The following is a 24,464-nucleotide window of genomic DNA, read 5'->3' as shown; positions in this document are numbered from 1 at the left end:
TCAGATGTAATAGTTCCTGAATGAGCCGTTGACAAGTCTGGTGCATGAGTTCTCAGTATTTGACAATACCAGGATGATCTAAATTAAGAATATCTGCATTTACAGATCTTTGTATTTATTATTTATTATTCACAATAATAATAAAAGTATATTTCTAATTTATCCCCAACATTTCAATAGTGCCTCTTGCCATGATATATAAATACCACCTTTTGACGCTGAGGCATAAGCTCTTTCCTATGGAGCTGGAATCTGCATGACTTGTATTTTGCTACCTCTATCACACAGATAAGTGAAATATTGAAAGTATTTATATACCTTAAAAACAATGGTATATAAATTTCATTTTTAGATTTTTAAAATGCATTTTACCTAGGACTTGGAATTATAAAAACCTTCAAAAATTCACTATTACATTCATCCCATAAAGAAGTAGACTCTTTCAATATATAAGCACTTGCTTTACACAAATGTTTTGATCATCTCTCCTCAAAACAAAAACATAAACAAATGAATACAAAACCATATACACACTCCAAAAAATAAAGATAACAAGTCCTTATTCTTTTAAGGCTCTAACATCTGAGATCTTGAGCAATTTTAACCTCTGATGAACTTAAGTCAATGAAGGGCAATGAATAAAGGGCCGGTGACCTATTTATCAATTTACTGGGCAAACAGTTCTTCCAGAGCATCAGACCAGCTCTGTGTTTTCATGTAAGTCAGATTAGCATACTGGTTGTCAGTGTGTCATCTATGAGAGGGAAAGATGACCTTAGTTCTCTGTAAGGCCACCCATTGTTTGAATATTCAGTGACACTAAATGTTGGATATGGATGAAGGTTGTAGAAAAGGTCTTCCTTATACAAATATAAATATTTAGAGGTTTCTAGAGGAATAAAGTGAAAAACATAACTGCCATAACTCAGGTTCAGTTAATTGAATTATGTGGTCATCCTACCACACAAAGAAAATCAGAACTCTCAGAAGTCTAGTGGATACAGAAAATAGAGGCAGCAATTTGAATCATTTGTTTCCCTAAGCCTCAAGCTGTTCTCAAATTGGCAATTTTGCCTAAACTAGGCATTTATTTGATTGATTTTTTTTTTTTCTTTCTGTCCTGAATGAATCATGACAGTTTTTATCTGTGTCAGCATACCAACTCAGTTGCAGAAACAGGAGGTGGGAGATTCCACTCCTGGGTGATTACAGCTCATGGGCCTCCAGTATGCAAAACACTTAGTGAGATTCAAAGAATAAGCAGAAATACAGATAGTGTGCTTTATTTTCAGACCGTTCTTGATTCAGTCCTCAAGACCATCTTTCAGGTAGGATCTTTTTCTTTCTCCTCCAATGGAGGGAAAAAAAAAAATCTTCACAGTGTTTTAAATAAAAATAAAATGAATGCAAAACAAAATAACAAAAAAACCTTACACGACTGCTTCTGAGTAAAAAAGAAAATTCCCCTTTGGAACAGAGAGCAGCTGTGAAGACATCTGTGGGCTGAACAGAGTCCTAAAAGAACAATTGTGCATACATCTGTGGAGATAAAATAAGTGATGGATAAAATGTGAATCAAGAGCTCACATTCTGTAGATACTATTATGCATGTATAAGAATAAAACGAGACTCATAAAACATCCTTTTTCACTTCATTATCAACTATGGTGAATTAAAATGTGACCATAAAAGAGTAAAAAAAGTGCTGGATTATGAAAGGTCAGCTGGAGGGGCATAAAACTGTTTGGTCTTTGCTTTTTTCAGAGTAGACCTAAGGGCACGTATACCATCTCCCAGTGAATCCCATACATTTTCATTTGACCATCTGTAAAGAGAGAAATTTCAGTAGTATCCAGCATACCACTTGTGTCTTATGCAAATATGCTCTCAGTCCTCAAAAACCTAGAATATTTTACTAAGCCTTTGCAATGCAGTTGTGTGAAATTTGAAGTGGACTGCAAATAATTAAATATAGTTAAGACACTGAGAAAATTAAATGTTTTGTAAAATCACATAACAAATATATTTTTAGATGTCATCAATTTCTACCTTACTTTCCAAATATATTAATAATTTCAAGTCCAGAGCAGCAAAGTGACTTGACCAAAAACACATGGATAGTGGCAGAACTCGGATAAGAATGACAGAAGGACACAAAATGTCTTGGCTTTCAACTTAAATTGCTTTATAGTTAGCTATCTTGGAATTATTTTACAAATTTTGTTAAATAGCATTTGGTCTCTGGACATAATTTAAAACCAATTAGATTATAAACACCCTGCAATGGAGCATGCCCATGTTACTGAGTTGTACCAAACTTTAATATTCCAATAATTTATTATGTTATTTTAATTGTTCCAGATCATATGAAAGGATGGAGTCTTTCCTGGATGTTTAGTGTACTTTCAAACTCCTCTTGCCAAAAACTAGGCAATATACCATACAAAGAACATAAATCAATCATAATTATACTTATGCATGAGGTTAGAAAATCTTTCTATAAACCATTAGCAAGTCAAACTGAGCAGTATATTATATGAATAGCATAACTAAGGAGGTTTTGTTCCAGGAATTTAGGGATATTTACTCTAAATGAAAAAACTGATGTAGTCTTTATTAGAGGAAGGTGATAAATTTAATCAATATTTCTTTTCAAAACTATTCCAAAATCAGAAATGAAAAATATTTCTTTCACATGATAAAGACTATCATAAAACAATAGACAGCATAATTTTTTAATTGTTAAATTCCGGAGTCGCTTCTGCTATTAAACACATATATTCTAGATAATTGCTGTAAAATACAATCACTTTATAGCTATAATTAAAAGGAAGAGACAAATCTAGTACTATACTTATACATCATATGCTTTTTACTTGGAAAGTCGAAAATAGTCAGCTGAATCAATTGAAATATTACAAGCTATAACATATTAAGTAAAAGCGACAATCACAAAAATAATCCAAGAATTAACTGCTCAATGACAATCTGGAATCTGTCAGAGAGAAAGAAAACTTTTCAGAATAGCAATTGAAAGTATAACTTACAGAGAGAAAAACAAATAACTTCAATATTGATTTAAACATAGACAATTAAAAGCTTCACTAAGAGACTACATAAAGGCTTATATATATGTAGAGTCTTGTTATAGTCTTAGATTAAAGGACTTAATAACATAAAGAGATACATTCCCCAGAGGTAATCTATAAATTTGTATAAGTCATCCAATATGCCAAAGGGAATTTTCTTCAGAATTTTGCAAAATGATTTTTAAGTAAATTTGGAGAATAATAACAGAAAATATAAGAATTGCAAGAACATTATTGGAAGGATAATTTGAGAGCCTAGTTGTATAAAATATTAACTTACATTCTAAAGATACAGTAATTAAAACAGTATGATACTGACATAAACATCGTAAAAAGATAGAAAATTCAGAAACATGCCCAAGGACATGTATTAAGTACACAATAAAGGAAATATCTTAAATCACTTAGAAAAGTAATAGAATTTTTAATAAATGATGTTGTATAGTTTATTACAGTATATAATAAAATTAATCCCTGATGAATTAAAAAATAAAGTAAAAAATGTGCTCTTAATAGTACTATGATAAAAAGAAAAACTAGGTCACTAGAGATTGTCATATTGAAGTATGTCAGACAGAGGAAAAATATTGTATGACATTCTTTACATGTGGAATCTGAAAAGAAATGATACAAATGAAGCTACTTACAAGACAGAAGGAGACTCATAGAGAATGAGCTTATGGTTGCTGGGAGGAAGTATAGGGGAAAAGGTAGTTAGGGAATTTGGGATGGACATGTACTGAGGTGGTTTAGTAGCTAGGTTGTGCCCGATTCTTGTGACCCCATGGACTATATAGCCCACCAGGCTCCTCTGTCCATGGACTTTTCCAGGCAAGAGTACTGGAGTGGATTGCCATTTTCTCCTCATAAGATCTTCCGAACCCAGGGATCAAACCTGGATCTCCTGCACTGCAGGCAGATCATTTACCCCAGAGCCACCAGGGAAGCCTGGACATGTACACACTGTTGTATTTAAAATGGACAACCAACAAAGACTTACTGTATAGCACATGGAATTCTGCTCAACTGTTATGTGGCAGACTGGATGTGAGGGGAGTTTGGGAGAGAATGGATACACATGTACATATATATATATGGCTGAGTCTCTTTGCTGTTTACCTGAAACTGTTAAAACATTGTTAATTGGCTATACATCAAAATGAAATAAGTTAAAAATGAAATTAAAAATTTTTTAAATAGGTCAGGAATTATATAAACTTGGATTATGAATGCTTTTCTAAGTACACTAAGAAAAGTAGAACTATTAAGGCCAAAATTAATAGATTTGTCCTCTCCTCACCACTATACTACAATCTCCTCAGCTAAGATCTTCCTAATGGGTTTGTTTGATGCTGCTGAAACCCTCAAGGAAGACAAATACCTAAGGACTTGGGAGAAAATAAAGTGAGAGAAGTGTTCAGAAAAAGAAATGGGAAATTTCCAGTAAAAATATTTCTTAAATTGCTATGCCTATAAAATTCAAAGGCAATATAAAATCAGTTAACTAGTATACTAATTACAATGATAATTTACTCTATTAAAGAATCATTGATATCACTACTTTACTTCTTCTATACAATGTGTCTCAGTCATATCAGTATTTAGGATTTAGACAATCAGTAATTTCATTCAACTGCATTATAAATGAAACTGAGTTTTTAAAATGATCTGTAAACCTAACCACTCTGCTAAACATATGGGTCTGTGGGAAAATATGTTTTATTTCCAAGTGACTGATTTTTAAATGGACCTTGGAAAAATAACCTATTACCAAAGCATGAAGTACTCATATTTTATGCATATATGTCTACACATGCATGAACATATATATGTTACTATATTTTTTGAAGGTTTTTCTCTTTGTTTTAGGAATGTCATTCCATATAAAAACAATAAAAATATAACAGTGTTAAGAAGAAACTTACAATTGAATATTAAAGTGGAAAATATGCACACATTATCATTTACCATAATTTTAAATGGTGAATTAACTGACTGCAAAAAACCCCAAAATGTTTTTCCTAAATCCCTCTGCTGTCTCAACTCTTGGAGTATTGTAAGCAGAAGTCCTACCTAGTGTTATTTATAAGTATCAAATTAAGACTGAATATGTACAGAAAATCCATTGGTTTAAAGGCTAATTTAATATCTTTGACTATTCAATGTTCTGCAGGAGGAAAAACCCACCTTGACAAAAGGACAAAATGAAGATTCTGTAAAGATACTGAAATATCCAATTCTGAGACTATTTAGTCAGTTACCAGTAAAGAAATCTGGTGCTAGATTGGTCCCAGGACCAACAAAAAAAGATATAGTTAAATCCAAACCAACCATCTGTTAAGGGGCAACTTAATGTCTCAAATACTTGTGGAAAACCAGTCAAAATATACTTGCCAGCTTAATTCACAGGATAGTAAGGATTAAGCAATTAACTTGGTTATAAGTTATTTATATATACTAATATATATAATTTTTATATACATATATATATATATATATATTCACATGGAAATGGCAACCCACTCCAATATTCTTGCCTGGAGAATTCCATGGACAGAGGAGCCTGGTGGCCTACAGTCTATGGGGTCGCAAAGAGTCGGACATGAATTCACTTTCACTTTCATATATATATACAACACATAACTCACATGTACCAGGCAGAGCAGTGGTAAGTAATTCCCCTGCCATGCAGGAGACGTAGGAGATGTAGTTTCTATCCCAGGGTCAGGAAGATCCCCTGGAAAAGGAAATTGCAATCTACTCCAGTATTTCTGCCTGGAAAGTTCCATGGACAGAGGAGCCTGGTAGACTACAGTCAATGGGGTCTCAATGAATAGGACACAAGTGAGCACATGCACACACACATACACAACACATAACTTAGGCAGAATATACTACAATCACATCACAATAACCAGTTTTATGTAAGACATATAAAGTACAATGTGAATTCAAGTGGGCCTTAGGAAGCATCACTACGAACAAAGCTAGTGGAGGTGATGGAATTCCAGTTGAGCTATTTCAAATCTGGAAAGATGATGCTGTGAAAGTGCTGCTCTCAATATGCCAGCAAATCTGGAAAACTCAACAGAGGCCACAGGACTGGAAAAGATCAGTTTTCATTCCAATCCCAAAGAAAGGCAATGCCAAAGAATGCTCAAACTACCGCACAATTGCACTCATCTCACGGGCTAGCAAAGTAATGCTCAAAATTCTCAAAGCCAGGCTTCAACAATACATGAACCATGAACTTCCAGATGTTCAAGCTGGTTTTAGAAAAAACAGAAAAACAAGAGATCAAATTGCCAACATCCACTGGGTCATGGAAAAAGCAAGAGAGTTCTAGAAAAATATCTATTTCTGCTTTATTGACTATGCCAAAGCCTTTGACTGGGTGGATCACAGTAAACTGTGGAAAATTATTCAAGAGACGGGAATACTAGACCACCTTACCTGCGTCTTGAGAAATCTGTACACAGGTCAAGAAGCAACAGTTAGAACTGGACATGGAACAACAGACTGGTTCCAAATAGGAAAAAAGGAGTATGTCAAGGCTGTATATTGTCACCCTGCTTATTTAACTTCTATGCAGAGTACATCATGAGAAATGCTGGGCTGGATGAAGAACAGCTGGAATCAAGACTGCTGGGAGAAATATCAATAACCTCAGATATGCAGATGACACCACGCTTATGGCAGAAAACAAAGAAGTTCTAAAGAGCCTTTTGATGAAAGTGAGAGAGGTGAATGAAAAAGTTGGCTTAAGCTCAACATTCACAAAACTAAGATCATGGCATCTAGTCGCATTACTTCATGGCAAATAGATGGGGAAACAGTGACAGACTTTATTTTTAGGGGCTCCAAAATCATTGTAGATGGTGACTGCAGCCATGAAATAAAAGGACACTTACTCCTTATAAGAAAAGTTATGACCAACCTAGACAGCATAATAAAAAGCAGAGACATTACTTTGCCAACAAAAATCCATCTAGTCAAGGCTATGGTTTTTCCAGTAGTCATGTATGGATGTGAGAGTTGGACTGTGAAGAAAGCTGAGTGCCGAAGAATTGATGCTTTTGAACTGTGGTGTTGGAGAAGACTCTTGAGAGTCCCTTGGACTGAAAGATCAAACCAGTGACTCCTAAAGGAAATCAACCCTGGATATAAATTACAAGGATAACTGATGCTAAAACTGAAGATCCAACCAGTCCATCCTAAGGGAAATCAGTCCTGAATGTTCATTGGAAGAACTGATGGTTAAGCTGAAACTCCAGTACTTTGGCTACCTGATGTGAAGAGCTGACTCATTTGAAAAGACCCTGAGGCTGGGAAAGATTGAAGGCAGGAGAATCGGATGACAGAGGATGAGGTGGTTGGATCGCATCATCAACTCAATGGACATGAGTTTGAGTAAATTCTGGGTGTTGGTGAGGGACAGGAAGGCTTGGCGTGCTGTAGTCCATGGGGTCGCAGAGTCAGATTCGACTGAGTGACTGAACTGAACTGATAAAGTTTAAACAGTTGAATTTTGATAATGTTTGGAATTTGTAACTCTTTTTTTCCATTAAATTTTCTCTCCTTTTAGCCAAAATATCTATAATTGGTATCCTATGGCTGTCCCACCATTGCATTATGGGAGCAGATAAGTTGGTGTATGAATTTCTCAGGTTCAAAGATGAAGCTGGATTTTTTTCTCAAGATGGATTATACTCCCCAGAGTCTCATGAAAATCTAATTTAGAAAATTTGGGTGATGAGATTTGGGACTTTTGAATTTATGAAATTTAGGTGAGCTTTCTGAAATTGAATTGATTTTGTCATGAGTTGAGACCTTTCAGTTCAGTTCAGTCGCTCAGTCGTGTCCAACTCTTTGTGACCCCAGGAATCGCAGCACGCCAGGCCTCCCTGTCCATCACCAACTCCCGGAGTCCACCCAAAACCATGTTCTTCGAGTCGGTGATGCCATCCAGCCATCTCATCCTCTGCTGTCCCCTTCTCCTCCTGCCCCCAATCCCTCCCAGCATCAGAATCTTTTCAAATGAGTCAGCTCTTCATATTAGTGGCCAAAGTATTGGCATTTCAGCTTCAACATCACTCCTTCCAATGAACACCCAGGACTGATCTCCCTTAGGATGGACTAGTTGGATCTCCTTGCAGTCCAGGGACTCTCAAGAGTCTTCGCCAACACCACAGTTCAAAAGCACTAATTCTTCGGGACTCTGCTCTCTTCACAGTCCAACTCTCACATCCATACATGACTACTGGAAAACCCATAGCCTTGACTAGACGGGCCTTTGTTGGCAATGTAATATCTCTGCTTTTCATTTTTTTAAAAAAAATTATGGTCAACTGATTTATACTTCTTAATTTGAGTAGACAGGAAATGCTTCTCATTAAAAATAAATTCCTAACACATGAAAATTTTTATCTTTTCTTTCTCCATGTTGTTTTCTTCATAGCCATTGGCTAAATGTTGCTGCAAAATCTAATTTTAAATTGATACATTTTTATGTCTTTATGTTAAATTTTGAAAATACACCCTATCTATGGGAATATTATGACAGAAACAAAAAACTGAAATGCAAAATGAAGCTATTGCAGATGCCTAACAAGAAAATATGGACACACAAATACCCTCATAAATCTCAGTAAAGTATAATTCAATTTTGCTCCAGATTAAAAAATCTTGCCTGCTGGTTTGATCTGAAGTTATACTGGCCCCACCTTGAACTGTTCACTTTCCATGGAAAGCAATCCTGTTGTCTGTCTTTTTTGACCTCTTGGTATGCACAGCTGTGGTGGGGCCACTACCAATTTATCACTTCAGACAATGCTTCCTTCTGCACTTACTTAGTTTATCCCCCATAGACCATGGGCATGCAATCCAAGGCTTTGCAACATCCCCTGGCTTCCTGAATATACGGACTCACCAGAATTTAGCCATCCCAGGAAGGTTCTGGTTTGCTGGGAAGGGATGCTAAGAGTCAGGACATCATCACAGACACAGGCCAAGCAGAACTATTGGTTTTAATTTAGTTCAGTTCAGTCCAGTTCAGTCGCTCAGTCGTGTCCGACTCTTTGTAATCCAATGAATCGCAGCATGCCAGGCCTCCCTGTCCATCACCAACTCCCGGAGTTCACTCACACTCACGTCCATCGAATCAGTGATGCCATCCAGCCATTTCATCCTCTGTCGTCCTCTTCTCCTCCTGCCCACAATCCCTCCCAGCATCAGAGTCTTTTCCAATGAGTCAACTCTTCGCATGGGGTGCCCAAAGTACTGGAGTTTCAGCTTCAGCATTATTTCTTCCAAAAATATCCCAGGGCTGATCTCCTTCAGAATGGACTGGTTGGATCTCCTTGCAGTCCAAGGGACTCTCAAGAGTCTTCTCCAACATCACAGTTCAAAAGCACCAATTGTTCAACGCTAAGCTTTCTTCACAGTCCAACTCTCACATCCATACATGACGACTGGAAAAACCATAGACTTGACTAACGGACTTTTGTTGACAAAGTAATGTCTGTGCTATTCAATATGCTATCTAAGTTGGTCATAACTTTCCTTCCAAGAAGTAAACGTCTTTTAATTTCATGGCTGCAATCACCATCTGCAGTGATTTTGGAGTCCAAGAAAATAAAGTCTGACACTGTTTCCACTGTTTCCCCATCTATTTCCCATGAAGTGATGGGACCAGATGCCATGATCTTCGTTTTCTGAATGTTCAGTTTTAAGCCAACTTTTTCATTCTCCTCTTTCACTTTCATCAAGAGGCTTTTTAGTTCCTCTTCACTTTCTGCCTTAAGGGTGGTGTCATCTGCATATCTGAGGTTATTGATATTTCTCCTGGCAATCTTGATTCCAGCTTGTGTTTCTTCCAGTCCAGCGTTTCTCATGATGTACACCGCATAGAAGTTAAATAAGCAGGGTGACAATGTACAGCCTTGACATACTCTTTTACCTATTTGGAACCAGTCTGTTGTTCCATGTCCAGTTCTAACTGTTGTTTCCTGACCTGCATATAGGTTTCTCAAGAGGCAGGTCAGGTGGTCTGGTATTCCCATCTCTTTCAGAATTTCTTACATTTGACAGTGATCCACACAAGCAAAGGCTTTGGTATAGTAAATAAAGCAGAAATAGATATTTTTCTGGAATTCTCTTGCTTTTTCGATGATCCAGCAGATGTTGGCAATTTGATCTCTGGTTCCTCTGTGTTTTCTAAAACCAGCTTGAACATCTGGAAGTTCACAATTCTCGTATTGCTGAAGCCTGGCTTGGAGAAATTTGAGCATTACTTTACTAGCCCGTGAGATGAGTGCAAGTGTGCGATAGTTTGAGCATTCTTTGGCATTGCCTTTCTTTGGAATTGGAACAAAAACTGACCTTTTCCAGTTCTGTGGCCACTGCTGAGTTTTCCAGATTTGCTGGCATATTGAGTGCATCACTTTCAAAGCATCATCTTTCAGGATTTGAAATAGCTCAACTGGAATTCCATCACCTCCACTAGCTTGGTTCGTAGTGATGCTTCCTAAGGCCCACTTGACTTCACAATCCAGGATGTGGCTCTAAATGAGTGATCACACCATCTTGATTATCTGGGTAGTCAAGATCTTTTTTGTACAGTTCTTCTGTGTATTCTTGCTGCCTCTTCTTAATATCTTCTACTTCTGTTAGCTCCATACCATTTCTGTCCTTTATCGAGCCCATCTTTCTGTGAAATATTCCCTTGGTATCTCTAATTTTCTTGAAGAGATCTCTAGTCTTTCCCATTATGTTGTTTTCCTTTATTTCTTTGCATTGATCACTGAAGAAGGCTTTCTTATCTATTCTTGCTATTCTTTGAAACTCTGCATTCAGATGCTTATATCTTTCCTTTTCTCCTTTGTTTTCACTTCTCTTCTTTTCACAGCTATTTGTAAGGACTCTCCAGACAGCTATTTTGCTTTTTTGCGTTTCTTTTCCATGGGGATGGTCTTGATTCCTGTCTCCTGTACAATGTCACGAACCTCCATCCATAGTTCATCAGGCACTCTATCTATCAGATCTAGGCCCTTGAATCTATTTCTCACTTCCACTGTATAATCATAAGGGATTTGATTTAGGTCATACCTGAATGGTCTAGTGGTTTTCCCTACTTTCTTCAATCTCAGTCTGAATTTGGCAATAAGGAGTTCATGATCTAAGCCACAGTCAGCTTCCTGTCTTGTTTTTGCTGACTGTGTACAGCTTCTCCATCTTTGGCTGCGAAGAATATAATCAATCTGATTTTGGTGTTGACCATCTGGTGATGTCCATGTGTAGAGTCTTCTCTTGTGTTGTTGGAAGAGGGTGTTTGCTATGACTAGTGCGTTCTCTTGGCAAAACTCTAGTAGCCTTTGCCCTGCTTCATTCCGTATTCCAAAGCCAAATTTGCCTGTTACTCCAGGTGTTTCTTAATTTCTTACTTTTGCATTCCATTCCCCTATAATGAAAAGGACATCTTTTTTGTGTGTTAGTTCTAAAAGGTTTCGTAGGTCTTCATAGAACTGTTCAACTTCAGTTTCTTCAGCATTACTGGTTGAGGTACAGACTTGGATAACTGTGATATTGAATGGTTTGCCTTGGAAACGAACAGAGATCATTTTGTCGTTTTTGAGATTGCATCCAAGTACTGCATTTTGGACTCTTTTGTTGACCATGATGGCTACTACATCTCCTTTAAGTGATTCCTGCCTGCAGTAGTAGATATAATGGTCATCTGAGTTAAATTCACCCATTCCAGTCCATTTTAGTTCTCTGATTCCTAGAATGTTGATGTTCACTCTTGCCATTTCCTGTTTGGCCACTTCCAATTTACCTTGATTCATGGACCTGACATTCCAGGTTCCTATGCAGTATTGCTCTTTTTCAGCACTGGACCTTGCTTCTATCACCAGTCACATCCACAACTAGGTATTGTTTTTGCTTCGGCTCCATCCCTTTATTCTTTCTGGAGTTATTTCTCCACTGATCTCCAGTAGCATATTGGGCACCTACTGACCTGGGGAGTTACTCTTTCAGTATCCTATCATTTTGCCTTTTCACACTGTCAATGGTCAGGGGCGGTGGCCGAGAAGAGCAACCCCACATCCAAGGAGCAGTGGCTACACAGACTCAGGAGGCCCGAGAGGAGCTACTCCACGTTCAAGGTCAGGAGGGGCGGCAGTGAGGAGATACCCCTCATCCAAGGTAAGGAGCAGCAGCTGCACTTTGCTGGAGCAGCTGTGAAGAGATACTCCGTGTCCAAGGTAATATAAACCCAAGTAAGACTGTAGGTGTGGCGAGAGGGCATCAGAGGGCAGACACATTGAAACCATAATCACAGAAAACTAGTCAATCTAATCACACTAAGACCACAGCCTTGTCTAACTCAATGAAAATAAGCCATGCCTGCGGGGCAACCCAAGATGGGCGGGTCATGGTGAAGGTCTGACAGAATGTGGTCCACTGGAGAAGGGAATGGCAAACCACTTCAGTATTCTTGCCTTGAAAACCCCATGAACAGTATGAAAATCATTATAATACAGAGAAAATAGCTAGTGGAAAGGTCTTTAGTTAGAGTTCCAAAGCAAAGAGAAGTAGGGGAGCAGTCATAACTGTGTCAAATATTCTTGGGAATTACAGAAAGATCATGGAAAAGGAACTATTGGATTTGGCAAGGTGATGCCTGATATAAGAAGATCTTATTAGAGTGAGCAGAGAGGAGATGCTAAGGAGGGTAAGAAGTGGAGACATTAGCTATAGATAATTTTTTCAATAAATTTTTCTATAACACAGAGAAATCAGACAATAACTGCAGGGTTGCTGTGACATCAAGCAAACTTTTTTAAAGGAAATTCTAAAGTATCCTATATACTGAAGGAATGATTGGTGGAAGGGAGAAAGCATGCAGAAGGATGTGGGGATAGTCAGAACAAAGTCCTTGAGCAGGCAAAAGAGAGTGGGTTTGAAACCCATGTGGAAAATTTGCTATTTGAAAGAAGCAGACAGAACACACTCATCTGAAATATGACAAGGGAAGGTTGAGGGAAGGTGTAGAATTTAATACAACAGTTGGCTTCCCTAGTGGCTCAGACAATACAGAATCTGCCTGCAATGCAGGAGACCTGGGTTTGATCCCTGGGTTTGGAAGACCCCCTGGAGAAGGGAATGGCTACGCATTCCAAGTATTTTTGCCTGGAAATTTCCATGGACAGAGGAGACTGTTCGTCTATGGAATGGACAGACTATAGCCCATGGGATCACAAAGAGTCAGACAAAACTGAGCGACTAACACTGGGAATTCCTTTAGTAGGAAGATATGTTCACTGTCCATTTTCTTCCATTTTTCTCAAGATATGAAATATATTGATATTCGTTGTAGAAGATTTGAGAAGAAAAGATAATTTGAAAAGGTTGATGCCTTTTGGTGACTCACCTGGTTCAGGCATGGATCTTTAATGTGTTTGAATGGTTCTCTTTACTCAAACCTCATGAGGACAAAAAGCTTTGTTAAGAATAGAAAAAAAAAAAAAAAAAAAGAATAGAAAATTTATGCAATTATTCTCCCTCCCTCTCTCTCTCTCCCTGTTTCTCTCTCTCTGCACACACTCACACGCTTTGTATGAACAAATATGAAATAGATTCAGTGAATACAGTAGCACTTTGACAATGTGAGGGAGGTTATCAGCCACATTAACAGAAACAGCCTCTTCTTAATTGGAGCCTAAACTTAAAATAGCTCTTTAGCTTGGGCAGCAGCATAACCTTTCCTGTGCAACATCATTAACACCCAGGCAATTATGGATTCAGACACTGAGTTTGAATCATTTCACAAGACACTATGAAAATGCAGAATAATTAAATTATCCATTGCAGAATAATTAAATTATCCATAATCAACAAAGAAGTTTTGTGTCCTCTATTTGAAAATGGGCCATTTTTTTAATCCCCAAGTTTCCTAAGGGAGATCTTCAGAGAAATTTGAAAAAAAAAAAAAAGTTAAAAAGGGTATTCTGTGTAATTCCCATGTCCTCTTCTTGCCAATACTGAAGTGGTTTGCCATTCCCTTCTCCAGTGGACCACATTCTGTCAGACCTCTCCACCATGACCCACTCATCTTGGGTTGCCCCATGGGCATGCCTTAGTTTCATTGAGTTAGACAAGGCTGTGGTCCTAGTGTGATTAGATTGACTAGTTTTCTGTGAGTATGGTTTCAATGTGTCTGTCCTCTAATGCCCTCTTGCAACACCTACCAACTTACTAGGGTTTCTTTTACCTTGGGTGTGGGGTATCTCTTCACGGCTGCTCCAGCAAAGCACAGCAGCTGCTCCTTACCTTGGAAGAAGGATATTTCCTCACTGCTGCCCTTCCTGACCTTCAACGTGGGACAGCTCCTCTAGGCCCGCCTGCACCCATGCAGCCACCTCTCCTTGACAGACTGTGGTCCACTGGAGAAGGAAATGGCAAGCCAATTTAGTATTCTTGCCTTGAGAACCCCATGAACAGTATGAAAAAGCAAAATGATGGGATACTGAAAGAGGAACTCCCCAGGTCAGTAGGTGCCTAACACGCTACTGGAGATCAGTGGAGAAATAACTAAAGAAAGAATGAAGGGATGTAGCCAAAGAAAAAACAATACCCAGCTGTGGATGTAACTGATGATAGAAGCAAGGTCCGATGCTGTAAAGAGCAATATTGCATAGGAACCTGGAATGTCAGGTCCATGAATCAAGGCAAATTGGAAGTGGTCAAAGAGGAGATGGCAAGAGTGAACGTTGACATTCTAGGAATCAGCCAAACTAAAATGGACTGGAATGGGTGAATTTAACTCAGACCATTATATCTACTACTGTAGGCAGGAATCCCTCAGAAGAAATAGAGTAGCCATCATGGTCAACAGAAGAGTCCGAAATGCAGTACTTGGATGCAATCTCAAAAAAACAGAATGATCTCTGTTCGTTTCCAAGGCAAACCATTCAATATCAATAACTTGGATTGTAATCCAAGTCTATGACCCAACGAGTAATGCTGAAGATGAACGGTTCTATGAAGACTTACAAGACCTTTTAGAACTAACACCCCAAAAAGATGTCCTTTTCATTACAGGGGACTAGAATGCAACAGTAGGAAGTCAAGAAACACCTCGAGTAACAGGCAAATTTGGCCTTGGAAAGCGGAATTAAGCAGGGCAAAGGCTACTAGAGTTTTGTCAAGAAAATGCACAGGTCATAGCAAACACCCTCTTCCAACAACACAAGAGAAGACTCTACACATGGACATCACCAGTTGGTCAACACCAAAATCAGATTGATTATATTCTTTGCAGTCAAAGATGAAGAAGCTCTATAGATTCAGCAAAAAGAAGACCAGGAGCTGACTGTGGCTCAGATCATGAACTCCTTATTACCAAATTCAGACTGAAATTGAAGAAAGTAGGGAAAACCACTAGACCATTCAGGTATGACCTAAATCAAATCCCTTATGATTATACAGTGGAAGTGAGAAATAGATTCAAGGGCCTAGATCTGATAGATAGAGTGCCTGATGAACTATGGAATGAGGTTCGTGACATTGTCCAGGAGACAGGAATCAAGACCATCCCCATGGAAAAGAAATGCAAAAAAGCAAAATGACTGTCTGAGGCGGCCTTACAAATAGCTGTAAAAAGAAGAGAGGCAAAAAGCAAAGGAGAAAAGGAAAGATATAAGCATCTGAATGCAGAGTTCCAAAGAATAGCAAGAATAGATAAGAAAGCCTTCTTCAGTGATCAATGCAAAGAAATAAAGGAAAACAACATAATGGGAAAGACTAGAGATCTCTTCGAGAAAATTAGAGATACCAAGGGAATATTTCACGGAAAGATGGGCTCGATAAAGGACAGAAATGGTATGGACCTAACAGAAGCAGAAGATATTAAGAAGAGGCAGCAAGAATACACAGAAATGTACAAAAAAGATCTTCACGACCCAGATAATCATGATGGTGTGATCACTCATCTAGAGCCAGACATCCTGGAATGTGAAAAGTCAAGTGGGCCTTAGAAAGCATCACTACGAACCAAGCTAGTGGAGGTGATGGAATTCCAGTTGAGCTATTTCAAATCCTGAAAGATGATGCTGTAAAAGTGCTGCATTCAATATGCCACCAAATCTGGAAAACTCAGCAGTGGCCAAAGGAGTGGAAAATGTCAGTTGTCATTCCAATCCCAAAGAAAGGCAATGCCAAAGAATGCTCAAACTACCACACAATTGCACCCATCTCACATGCTGGTAAAGTAATGCTCAAAATTCTCCAAGCCAGGCTTCAGCAATACATGAACCATGAACTTCCAGATGTTCAAGCTGGTTTTAGAAAACACAGAGGAACCAGAGATCAAATTGCCAACATCCTCTGGATCATGGAAAAAGCAAGAGAGTTCTAGAAAAACATCTATTTCTGCTTTATTGATTATGCCAAATCCTTTCACGGCATGGATCACAGCCAACAGTGGAAATTTCTGAAAGAGATGGGAATACCAGACCACCTGACCTGCCTCTTGAGAAACCTATATGCAGGTCAGGAAACAACAGTTAGCACTGGACATGGAACAACAGACTGGTTCCAAATAGGAAAAGGAGTATGTCAAGGCTGTACATTGTCACCCTGCTTATTTAACTTCTATGCGGTGTACATCATGAGAAACGCTGGACTGGAAGAAACACAAGCTGGAATCAAGATTGCCGGGAGAAATATCAGTAACCTCAGATATGCAGATGACACCACCCTTAAGGCAGAAAGTGAAGAGGAACTAAAAAGCCTCTTGATGAAAGTGAAAGAGGAGAATGAAAAAGTTGGCTTAAAACTGAACATTCAGAAAACGAAGATCATGGCATCTGGTCTCATCACTTCATGGGAAATAGATGGGGAAACAGTGGAAACAGTGTCAGACTTTATTTTCTCTCCAAAATCACTGCAGATGGTGACTGCAGCCATGAAATTAAAAGATACTTACTCCTTGGAAGAAAAGTTATGACCAACCTAGATAGCATATTGAAAAGCAGAGACATTACTTTGCCAACAAAGGTCTGTCTAGTCAAGGCTATGGTTTTTCCAGTCGTCATGTATGGATGTGAGAGTTGGACTGTGAAAAAAGCTGAGTGCCAAAGAATTGATGCTTTTGAACTGTGTTGTTGGAGAAGACTCTTGAGAGTCCCTTGGACTGCAAGGAGATCCAACCAGTCCATTCTAAAGGAGATCAGCCCTGGGATTTCTTTGGAAGGAATGATGCTAAAGCTGAAACTCCAGTACTTTGTCCACCTCATGTGAAGAGTTAACTCATTGGAAAAGACTCTGATGCTCGGAGGGATTGGGGGCAGGAGGAGAAGGGGACGACGGAGGATGACATGGCTGTATGGCATCACTGATTCAATAGACGTGAGTGTGAGTGAACTCCGGGATTTGGTGATGAACACGGAGGCCTGGCATGCTGCAATTCCTGGGGTCTCAAAGAGTCGGACACGACTGAGCGACTGAACTGAACATCTTGCCAATATGAAGACAGTAGCAGCAGCATAAGTGTTCAATCCTACTAAAAAACCACAGATATATTCTGGGTGGACTGTTTGTTCTAAATGCATCTCTCTGTTCTTTTTCACATTCAAGGATGGATTACTCAGTTATTTTGTTCTCCAGGTCCTTGGTTCATAAATTATATGTTTCTTGGCTGGAAAGAACTTCATACTATAGCATGTGTAAAATACTCTATGTGTTAATGAAGCTATAATGATTATCTTCACAGATTCATGCAACTTTTCCTGTGTTAATGACTAAAAATGTAAAGATAAATCAGATACTGAGTCTTGAACTGATTAAAGATAAAAGTGCAGTTGAGTAATGGCTGGATTAGCCAAGAACCTAGCTGGGATTAGTATGAAAAACATGCATTTTGTGTCTTGTACTGAATTTCTAGCACAGGTTTGGAGTAAGAGATGGAAAGTTAGGGTTATAACATGGCCCTCCTGGGAGGTCTGGCCTGCTGGCATAAGTTCTTTCAAAGGAGGTCACCATTCATACCCCTACCGTAGGTTGGCCTCAGTCCAAACTGCAGGGTGGGAACACGGCCCTACCTATCAGCAGAGACTTGGATTAAAGAGTTACTGAACAAGACCTAGACAAGCAGATACATTACTTTGCCAACAAAGGTCCATCTAGTCAAGGCTATGGTTTTTCCAGTGGTCATGTATGGATGTGAGAGTTGGACTGTGAAGAAAGCTGAGTGCTGAAGAATTGATGCTTTTGAACAGTGGTGTTGGAGAAGACTCTTGAGAGTCCCTTGAACTGCAAGGAGATCCAACCAATCCATTCTAAAGGAGATCAGCCCTGGGTGTTCTTTGGAAGGAATGATGCTAAAGCTGAAACTCCAGTACTTTGGCCACCTCATGCGAAGAGTTAACTCATTGGAAAAGACTCTGATGCTCGGAGGGATTGGGGGCAGGAGGAAAAGGGGACGACAGAGGATGAGATGGCTGGATGGCATCACTGACTCGATGGATGTGAGTTTGAGTAAACTCCGGGAGTTGGTGATGGACAGGGAGGCCTGGTGTGCTGTGATTCATGGGGTCGCAAAGAGTTGGACACGACTGAGCAACTGAACTGAACTGAACTGAACTGAACAAGGCCTTGCCCATCAAAATAGGACTTAGCTTTCCCCACAGACAGTCCTACCCATCAGGAAGCTTCCATACGCCTCTCATCCTTATCCATCAGAGGGCAGAGAGAACGAAAACCACAATCACAGAAAAGTAACCAAACTGATCACATGGACCACGATCAGAAAAATATCTACTTCTGCTTCATTGACTATGCTAAAGCCTTTGACTGTGTAGATCACAACAAAATATGGAAAATTCTTAAAGAGACAAGAATACCAGATCACCTTACCTGCCTTTTGAGAAACCTAAACGCAGATCAGGAAGCAACAGTTAGATCTGGACATGGAACAACAGACTGGTTCCAAATAGGAAACGGAGTATGTCAAGGCTGTATATTGTCACGCTGTTTATTTAACTTATATGTCGAATACATCATGCAAAACACCAGGCTGGATGAAGTTCAAGCTGGAATCAAGGTTGCTGGGAGAAATATCAATAACCTCAGATATGCAGATGACACCACTCTTATGACAGAAAGAGAAAAGGAACTAAAGGGCCTCTCACTGAAAGTGAAAGAAGAGAGTGAAAAAGCTGGCTTAAAACGGAACATTCAAAAACAAAAATCATGCATCTGGCCCCATCTCTTCATGGTAAATAGATGGGAAAACAATGGAAAGAGTGACACACTTTATTTTCTTGGGCTCCAAAATCATCACAGATGATGATTGTAGCGATGAAATTAAAAGAAACTTGCTCTTTGGGAAAAAAAGCAATGGCAAACCTAGACAGCATATTAAAAAGCAGAGACATTACTTTGTCCACAAAGGTCAATATAGTCAAAGCTGTGGTTTTTCTAGTTCTCATATATGCATTTGACTGCTGGACAATAAAAAAGGCTGAGTGCCAATGAGTTGATGCCTTTGAACTGTGGTGCTGGAGAAGACTCTTGAGAGTCCCTTGGACTGAAAGATCAAACCAGTGACTCCTAAAGGAAATCAACCCTGGATATAAATTACAAGGATAACTGATGCTAAAACTGAAGCTCCAATACTTTGGTCACCTGATATAAAGAGCCAACTCATTTAAAAAGACCCTGATGCTGGGAAAGATTGAAGGCAAGGAGGAGAAGGGGACAACAGACGATGAGATGGTTAGATGGTATCACTGACTTGATGGACATAAGTTTGAGCAAACTCCAGGAGATGGTGAAGGACAGGGAAGCCTGGCATGCTACAGGCCATGGGGTAACAAAGAGTTGGACATTACCAAGTGACTGAACAACAAGAATATTGCGATAAAAATATGCATAAATTAACTTGCATCAAAGTCAGCATCAAAGACAGAATGGCAGAACCCTGGTCAATCATTTAAGCACCAGACTTCAGATCTTTCTCATTCCATGTCTTCTAATGGCCTCTCTTGGGAAAAACTTGGAAAGATGGCCCATGACAGGCCAGGCATGTGGAGACAAGAGCCAGAAACAAAATTAGATTAATGCTTTTAAGTAATAACCCACTAGCCACTTCAGAGCATGAATCAGAGCATTAGTATAAAGAGAGGGTGGAAAGTTTCATTTTACTAAAAAAGATGATGAAAAATCAAAGCAACTTGTCAGTCCAAACAAGCATTAGGAAAAGAATAATTATTGCAAATGTCAGGAACCTTGGTTTGTACTTAATTGAAATGTTACAACTACAGAAAAAAAGGAGTCACTGTAAGGATGACATTTGCTATAAAATTGTTGCTAATAGTTTTTTTCTGAAGCATAAATATATAAACTGAAAGTTTATTTGGTGAATCATTGGCTTCTTAAACCCATATAAGTGGTATGGCTGCAATGCCTCAGCAAAGAAAGAGATGCTTTGAACACTAAAGATTATTGGAGATATTTTTGGTAGTTTAATTAAGAGGGCTGTTGCTGATTGTGTTAATAAATTGGCACAATTTCAATTCAGAATGACAGTGCTCAAGGGAAGACCCCTCTCTTTCTCTGTCTTCTTTCCCTTTTTTTATATAAGATATGGCATATAATACACAGGAAAATGCTTGATGTCATTCCTGTGAAGAGCAAAAATAGAAATTTAAAATTTCAAACCCATTTCTTGGAGAAATGGAGCAGATTGAAATGATCTCTCTCAACAGATTGTGTCAGAGGAAAAGGGAAAGAGGCCATTCCTCTAAAGCAGCAAAATCACATGAAGTGACAGAACCTGATGCCTTAACAGTTTATGTACGTCAGCAACAAACTGAACTAGTAGAGGCATTTGTACAGATCACATAAACCAGTGGGGAATCCAATTAATCAAGTCAATCAAATTAGCATGCTAAATTCAATAACCAAAGACATAGGGTAAAGAAAAATGTTTCAAAAGGAAGACTCAATCCAGCCACAAGTTGACAATAAAATGTTATGTGTGCCACACCAGAAGATCCTATGTGCCACAACAAAGACCCAAATTAGCCAAATAAATAAATAAGAAAAAATGAAATCAAAAGTTTTGATAATCCATTGCTTTGTCACAATATATGGCTTTATTGTAAGACTTTTTATGTGGGTCTATGAAACCATTCCTGGATTCCTAGTGAATAAAATTCTGTCTTCCTGGAATGGCACTGTCTCCTGTTCTCTCCTTTGGAGGCTTGAATCTTGTCGTGGGGTCACATTGTAATCAAATCATTAAGGCATCATCAGTTCAGTTCAGGCGTTCAGTCGTGTCCAACTCATGGACTGCAGCATGCCAGGCTTCCTGGTCCATCATCAACTCCCAGAGCTTGCTCAAATTCATGTCCATCAGGTCAGTGATACCATCCTCTGTTGTTCCCTTTGCCTCCTGCTTTCAATCTTTCCCAGAATCAGGGTCTTTTCTTTTTTTTTTTTAATTTATTTTTATTTTTATTTTTTTTAATTTTAAAATCTTTAATTCTTACATGTGTTCCCAAACATGAACCCCCCTCCCACCTCCCTCCCCATAACATCTCTGTGAGTCATCCCCATGCACCAGCCCCAAGCATGCTGTATCCTGCGTCAGACATAGACTGGCGATTCAATTCTTACATGATAGTATACATGTTTCAATGCCATTCTCCCAAATCATCCCACCCTCTCCCTCTCCCTCTGAGTCCAAAAGTCCATTATACACAGCTGTGTCTTTTTTGCTGTCTTGCATACAGGGTCGTCATTGCCATCTTTCTAAATTCCATATATATGTGTTAGTATACTGTATTGGTGTTTTTCTTTCTGGCTTACTTCACTCTGTATAATCGGCTCCAGTTTCATCCATCTCATCAGAACTGAATCAAATGAATTCTTTTTAATGGCTGAGTAATACTCCATTGTGTATATGTACCACAGCTTTCTTATCCATTCATCTGCTGATGGACATCTAGGTTGTTTCCATGTCCTGGCTATTATAAACAGTGCTGCGATGAACATTGGGGTACATGTGTCTCTTTCAATTCTGGTTTCCTCGGTGGGTATGCCCAGCAGTGGGATTGCTGGGTCATAAAGTAGTTCTATTTGCAATTTTTTAAGGAATCTCCACACTGTTCTCCATAGTGGCTGTACTAGTTTGCATTCCCACCAACAGTGTAGGAGGGTTCCCTTTTCTCCACACCCTCTCCAGCATTTATTGCTTGCAGATTTTTGGATCGCAGCCATTCTGACTGGTGTGAAGTGGTACCTCATTGTGGTTTTGATTTGCATTTCTCTGATAATGAGTGATGTTGAGCATCTTTTCATGTGTTTGTTAGCCATGCATATGTCTTCTTTGGAGAAATGTCTATTTAGTTCTTTGGCCCATTTTTTGATTGGGTCGTTTATTTTTCTGGAATTGAGCTGCATAAGTTGCTTGTATATTTTTGAGATTAGTTGTTTGTCAGTTGCTTCATTTGCTATTATTTTCTCCCATTCAGAAGGCCTTCTGGGCGTGAAGGGTCTTTTCTAAGGTGTCAGTTCTTCACATCAGGTGATGAAAGTATTGGAGGTTCAGTTTTAGCACCAGTCCTTCCAGTGAATATTCAGGACTGATTTTCTTTAGGATTGACTGGTTGCATCTCCTTGCAGTCCAAGGGACTCTCAAGAGTCTTCTCCAACACCACAGTTCAAAAGTATCAGAGTTCACAGCAAAATTCCTGAGATTCTAGCATTTCTAGTTGACATAAAATGCCATTTTTCACTTCCATAAGAATAGTGCTTATATTATATCCATCACAACTGAAATCTGGCTAATCTGACTTGAAATTTACTGCAAAATCAAAAATCCTAGAACTGAACAGAAACTCAAAATCCATTTAGTCCGAAGACATACAGAAAAGAAAATTGAAGCTCAGAAAAGTGGAAAGGGTTACCAAGTAGCCATAGGGATTTAGCATAAAGTTAAACGGCTTACACCCAGAGTTCTTTTATTCTTCAGTGATGCACACAAAAGCCTTTTCATTGGAGTAGGGTGTCGATCGAAAGCAGTCACTATAATCATTTTTAAAAAATTGAAATAGTCACAAAGTCAAATTTATTAAATTTAGTAATAAAAACTCACATACACTTTATTTTTAAGGTCAAATTTATAAAAATATACAATGTCGGAATGAATGAAATGTAGTAGTCTCAAATATTAAACAGATAAATCGTGTTATCTGTTTTTCCTTTCCTTTCTCACTTTTCCCCCTTTTTTCATTGTATTCACTGCCTCCTCTTCCGCCTTTTCCTTCTGCTGTTCTTACTTCAGTTCTTCTGTTGGTACTGAGGTGGCTTTCAAATGTCCATAAATTCCTCAACACTTTTCCTTTATAAATGTGGAGCCTATTTTCCAGTGATATAGACTCGGTTACTTTATTTCAATGAATAAAAAAGTGTGGGGGATATAACTTATGTAACTTGTGACACCGGTCATAATTCTTGGATCATTTGCTTTGGGAAAAGCCAGTTACCATGTCGAAAGATGCTCAAGCAGCCCTCTGGAAAGACCCATGTGGTGAGGCCCTGAGGCCTCCTGCCATTAGCCATGTGAATGAGCTATCTTGGAAATGAATATTATGGCTCCCAGTCAGGCCACCACCCTTCCCAGTGGCTTAGTGGTAAAGAATCCCCTGAAATGCAGGAGATGCAGGAAGATCTCTGGGTCAGGAAGATCTCCTGGAGGAAGGCATGGCAACCCATTCCAGTATACTTGCTGGGAAAATCCCGTGGACTGAGGAGCCTGATGGGCTATATTCCGTACGGTAGCAAAGAGTCAGATACAACTGAATCAACTGAGCATGCGCGCACATGCCATCAGAGGTCCGCAACCCCAGCTGACGGAAACTAGAATGTAAACTCTCTCCTGCATTTCAGACAGATTCTTTATTGTCTGAGCCACGAAAGAAACCCCCTAGAAGAGTTTACTTTCTAATAGCTCAGATCAGTGACTGTTTTCTTCACTGCCTGCAACTTCTTGAGAGTCTCTGAGCTGGACCCACCCAGAAGAGCTGTTCATGATATCCTTACCTACAGAAACAACAGATAACACGTATTTGTTCCTTGAGCTTCTAAATTTATGGGTAACATTACATAATTGTTGTTGTTGTTGTTCAGTCGCCCAGTCATGTCCGACTCTTTGAGACCCCATGGACTACAGCATGCCAGGCCTCCCTGTCCCTCACCATCTCTCGGAGTGTGCCCAAGTTCACGCTCATTGCTTTGGTAATGCCATCGAGCAGTCTCATCTTCTGACACCCTATTTCTCCTTCTGCACTCAATCTTTCCCAGTATCAG

This window comes from Budorcas taxicolor, chromosome 1 (genome assembly GCF_023091745.1).
Source record: "Budorcas taxicolor isolate Tak-1 chromosome 1, Takin1.1, whole genome shotgun sequence".
Taxonomy (NCBI): domain Eukaryota; kingdom Metazoa; phylum Chordata; class Mammalia; order Artiodactyla; family Bovidae; genus Budorcas; species Budorcas taxicolor.
Note: the sequence above shows the minus strand (reverse complement) of the source record.